Source organism: Antennarius striatus, chromosome 13 (assembly GCF_040054535.1).
Source record: "Antennarius striatus isolate MH-2024 chromosome 13, ASM4005453v1, whole genome shotgun sequence".
NCBI lineage: Eukaryota > Metazoa > Chordata > Actinopteri > Lophiiformes > Antennariidae > Antennarius > Antennarius striatus.
This window is the reverse complement of record NC_090788.1, coordinates 19,054,713-19,060,854: the sequence shown is the minus strand read 5'-3', so window position 1 is coordinate 19,060,854 and position 6,142 is coordinate 19,054,713.

Genomic DNA, 6,142 nt, shown 5'->3' with positions numbered 1-6,142 from the left:
TTTAGCGATTTGGAGAGGCGATGATGTTGCCGAGTTTTATTTTTGTTCCATTACATTCAGCACACTCCAAAATACATGTCTGAACTCGCAAGATGAAAACTGTCCTTTAATCTACATATAGGTATTTTAAAGTGAACCAAATATGTTTTCAGTGGTCTTTTCTTGATGAATTATTTTAAATAATAAAATGAATGAACTCTTTGTGCCTGCAAGCTAAAGGGTAATAATGTATTATACTGTACCCGCAACTGGTGAAAATATATTGGAAAAGTATCATATTTTGAATCGTATCAGCATAAAAACTGGAATAATTCGTTAAAAAGTGAAGAACACACACAGGAAATGGAGCTGTGTGTCTGTTCCAGTTGTGGTTTTGTGTTTAGCTCAAGAGTTTTTATCTTGTGGTTGTCACACTGTATTATTGTTCCTGTACATTAATTTATTTTGCTCCCTGTTTGTTTCAGTCTGTCTTATTCTCTCCTTCTTCATCCACATGTTCCCCTTTTAGTCTTCATCTTGATTTTCTCCACCACTGTGTCTGGCTGCTTCCACCGGGTCCCACTCCACCCCTTCAGGGGCATCTCCTCCTCATTCAGTGTGTTTGGATGTGTTCATCAAACAGATGTCATATTTCCATCTCAAGGCTCTGTCCACAACATTTCCTGGCATTCTTGTTGTGCTAGTTTAGAGTCTGACCATTGTGTTTGATTTTCTGACTTTTTATTAGCAAACTCTGCTTTGTGGTTTCACTGTTATCATATTTGTCCAGCTCATTTATAAATTTCTGTCTTTTTATTTATTGATTTATTGATTTTGGTTATTAAATTACTGAACTGTGTCTGCATCTGAATCCTTTAAACACTGGCTGTCTGTCTATCAGAAGACACGTGTGATAAAAATCACAGCAGTGTGACTCTTATTAGTATACATATCCAGGTTAATAACATACTCCTGTTGGGAATTCCCATATAATCAGAAATCACTTTTGTTTTATATTCAAGGAAATGTGTGATAACTCCATGTCCCAATATTTATGTCATGAATGTGTAAGTTTCTCACCACATTATTGAAACACTGTTTTTTTGTTATTTTTTACCAGCGACTGTCACGGCTGCTGCTCTGAAACCAGAAAATGATTTCAGTGCTTGTGATGCCCATTATTGCCCCTGGTGATAAAAACTTTGTTCACTCTGCTGCTCTGGTAATTTATAAATGATGAAATAAACAAAAGTGATTTTAGTCGCACCAAATTCTTACCACTTCTTTTCTTCAGTTTCTTGTTCTGACTCTCTCTCAGACACACAACATATACATCTATTTATTTATTATTTTCTCTTAAAACAAAGTCAGTGTTTAAGGCCTTTATGGTTCTCTGTTTAGTAATGTGGTCACATTTCAACCAAAAACTCCCTATACATGCCAATCCTGGGTCACAGTGTTGTTCAGACAACAATGAATCCATCTTAAATTCATCTAAACTACAATGTTTGGTGGCAAAGGTGTGAAAATGTTCAATTTTCTGCAGATTGCTTGCATTTTTCCCCATTTAGTTTCGTTTGGTCATCAACTTTGCATCGGTTAAACATATGACCAAAGGGTTTTGTTGACAGGTATATTATGAACATCTAAACGCTTTGTTGAAAAGAGCATCTCTGACGTCAGCAAGTCCATGTTTTTGAGCTCTCATGAAGCAGCATTGGGTAAATACCCGCTGGGAGCAATCATGGGGAGTTTTTCTTCATCAATTTGTCAGGAAGCTTCTATGAAGACTTTCCACTAGATGGGGCCCCAACCCAGATTTAAACAGCATCAACAGCTGCTCTGTTCTCGTGGCTGGAGGATCAATGATTGCCGATTAGAATTTAGAGCCATGACAGAAATCAGTCTCACTGATTATTTAGTGGCACTAAAGACTTGTTGATGGGGGGGTAGGGGTTCAAAGTCTTTTCGATCTGAAAATGGTTGGGGATAAAAGCTCCACATGCTTCCTGATGCTTCCTGAGGCTGATCACGTGACGAGCAGCAGGATAAATTTCTAGTGATGCGGGTGTCTGCGGCGTGGAGCCGCGATTCTCACACAAAGGGTGACTGACGCGAGAACACACGACAAAATCACACACTTTACAGACTCCAACACCCATCCTAGGTGTCCACGCTATGTCCTTGAAGTTGCCAATATTTCTCGTGGAGAAAAAAACCAAACAAAACACAAAGAGTGGTGATGAAATAAGAATGAGGCTCTGCTTCTCAGTTTATTTTAAAATAAACATTTTTTTTCACCTTTATATTTCATTAAGATCAACCCATTAAAAGGGAAAGACTGTCAAATCCAATTTGTTGTCTCCCCTCTAAAAAAATAAATAAAACAACCTTTTAATTACCTTGAAATTTTCTCTGAAAGTGACTAACTTAAGCAAAATGTAAAATAAATAAATTACATTTTAAATGACATTGGCTGAAAAAATACCTCAAGTGTATTTTCGTAGTGGCAATGAGCTGCTGGCAGCTACATTTGTTGATTCGTCATTTAAATACTGGTGTTCCTGGCACGCTTTGTTGGCACAATGATGGGGGGGGGTGGCACTAAATGATCTATTCCAATACTACATACTGGTAATTAACACAGTTACCTGCAGAACATCAACGGTGCAAACTATTGATTAAAATCCAAGCCATGTTGTATCTGATGCAATTAGACCACATCTTAAGCAAATGCCTTGGCTCATAATAGTCACAATTCACAAGTGCACTGAGCAGGATTAGGTGACACATGTGCGCTTTTGTGTTAACTGCAGAAAATGTACAACAACAATCAGAATCAGTTCATGAAATTATTTTGAGTTCACTGGATTGTTAAAGGAATAGTTGGACTTTTGTGGGAAATAAATAATAATTTTCTTACTAATAGTGACATCACTAGGTCTGTGCATTGAACATGGGGTCAAAATCTGGATGCCTTTAGCTTAGCTTATCTTGGAAGCAGGAAAACACAAGAAATTAAAACATTTAGTCTGGCTTAGAAGATGATTTGAAAAGCTTCCCAAAGCATCATACCTCATTTGTTAAATTTGTGAAAAGTAAAAACTATATCCTGTTTCATGTACTGGAGTCACTTTGTCTCTAACTGGAACGTCCTGCTCCAGCAGCAGGTAAATTTTAGCACAAGATGATAAGAGGCATGCTAAATGACGTCACCTGACACCAAAGAACAGCTCATCGAAAAGTCCAAAAAAAATGTGTTTCTAGTACGTGTAGTAAATGTAATTTTTAAATCTATGACAACCCAATAACAAATATCTAATCCAAACTGTATAGGTAGGTAGAGGTTAAGGTGTAGGTGATGTTAACTAAAGCAGAAAGATGTTACAGGATGATGAATAAATAGCTGTGTCTCTGCTGTTGGACAACAAAAGAATACATGTGAGTATGAAGCCAGCTTCTCTAAATCAGTGTGTTATGTTGGTGATTTGGAGACTTAATAGGTCATAAAACATTTTACAGTGCTGGAAAGCGCCGATGTTCTCGCTCATCATCCCTTACGTACCTCTTTCCGGGACGTCTTTGGGGGCTTTCCTACACTGCTGGTCATGTGTGCATGTGGGGATGGAGGCCATGCAACGCTTAATCCTCCTCCCCGTCGCAGGAAAGTACCCTGCCTCCCTGTGCAGAACGAAAACAACAAAGAGCTGAGTGTGGCTGCAGCCTCCGGGATTCACTGAACCGACCAGAACACGTCCAAGAGAGTCACAGCTTGCTGCTTCCTCCTACCCATCTATCCACGCATGACTCGCCTTCCCTCTTGTGCATTTCCTCCATGATTGTCTTTTCACCCTAAAAACTGCAGTATAATTAAGACTGGAATATAGAGTTCCTCTGTTTTACACCATGATTAAGACTTTAGCTTGTTAAAAGTGAATATAAAGGAATATAGTCAGGGGTATTTATTTTTTTATTCTACAGTATAGTGTCTGAAAATTCTGAATTTAAACATATTGTTCTTAAAATGGAAAAAATAGGTGAGAATAAATACAACATGGATTACAATGACACTAAATAATTATTTATGGGTACCACATGATGACTCCTGGAGGATCTGTCATGACCATGAAGGTGGATGTTTGTGTTTGTGTGTGAAGGCTAACCCTTTCCACACTTATCGGCCTCAGTTGATTCTTCATACCATCCTGTCATTCACACATGCTCAGTCCGCTGGGATTATCAGCTGTTCCCATCAGCTGGTCGCATCTATCCAATAGCGCGGTGACACACCTTCATATCGCTGCTGCCTTAAAAATACACTCTCTTTACGTTCCTCTAGTTGATTCGTGCTGATGTCATGTGGGCCCGTCACCAGATAATATTTGCAAATTCGCCAACTTCATCTTTTCAGTCTCAGCAGGACCATCAGTCGCCACCACCACCACCAGTATCTGAACTCCACGGGGGGTGGGGGGTGGTTACTCTTTGATCATAATCTTCCTGAAGAGTCTAAGTGCCAAAGACTTTTCTAATAGACTAATTATCACATAACATCGGTTGCAAATAAACTATTACCTTCAATTATTGCACTTTGTCTCTCTTGACTTCTTAAACATCACAACATCGACTGGACAAATTGCGACATAATTTGGTAAAGACTTTCATTTCCTCCAACGATTAACTGTAATAATCACGATTTCAATATTTGGTGACAGAATATCTGCAAAACTAGCATCACTCAGTTCACCCTTGTTGCGGTAATTAGTGTTTCACCTTGAATTGTCAGCATGCTAACACACTGGGCTAAGTAGGATATACAGTTTTATGGTTCCTCACTTCATGCCTGAGTATCATAAGCTCTGTGGAATGCTGGCATTAGTATTTATCTTGCACAGTTGTAAGTGTTGGAGTTTTTCACCAGTTCAGTGTGGAGTGCAGGGTAACTGGACCCAGTGGTCCACGTCCTTATCTTACCTCAGTTTCCCAGCATCCAAAAAAACCTTCAAGACGTAACCTTAATCATCCCTCATCCATATCAATGAGGATACAAGCGTGTCAGAGAATATTTTGCAAAAAAATCTGAATTTTTTTTTTTCCGATGAGTGTGGTTTTTGATGTATCATGATGCAGTGGTGATCCATTTGCAACAGGAAGACCATATTCTTGTGACAGGGAGCACAGAGAGGGCATACCGCAAAAAAAAAAAAAAAAAAAGGAGTTTGGTTCCAAGAAAAAACCCGTTCCTGCTAGGCTGGTCTTGTAATACCCTCTGCTGTTATTACTGTTCATAACATATTGTGACGTAGCGAAAAAGATCACGTAAAGGATTTGTGTCTGTGGACATTTCTATGAGTTTAAAACATCCGGGCTTGACCCCAGACGAACTCTTTTGCAGATTAAACTTTGCCACTGTTTCACCAACACATTTTTTCTCATCATATGCTCTTGTTGCCGAGACAGGATACGGTGTGACAGTCCTGGACTTCATCCTTCCAATATCGACCCAACCCTGTCTCCCTGTGACTCCATCGTGGTTTATAATGAGATGTTGCATTCAGCCAAATGAATGCAGCACACATTTGAAAATATTTATCCATGTATGCAAATCCTTTATATCTGTTGTTATCTATTATTTCTTGGGTACATCAGAAGCGTCTGTCTTATGCTGTATGTTAATGTGTATGTTCCTCTTCTTTAAGGCACAGTCCAGGTTACCACATCCTGAAATGATTTAATTACACCAATATTTCTAATTAATAGAATTAACTGACACTTATCTTTACATATTGAACATTCTGAACACGCAAAAAAAAAGAAGAAGAAGGTGACATTCTGTACTGAACTGATCAAACATTGGAGGAAACCAGAATCAATGGATGGAAAATCCATGAATGATAATAATGTTCTATTCTATGAGTAAGTTTTCCTGGTCATGGAGTCTAATATGAGAGTCAAACTGTGACATAATGTGGAAACTGAGAAGCCTCAGCAGAGTTTAGCTTTTTGCCTGTCAGTGATAACACACACTTTCATTCTGATTGTTGAAATGAAAGGTAGAGATCAGTCAGATGCAGTAAATGTCAGCTGATATCACATTTTAGGACAGATGTGAAGGTTTCTTTATATATGGATAAACAAGTGTTTACCCATATACACGTGTATA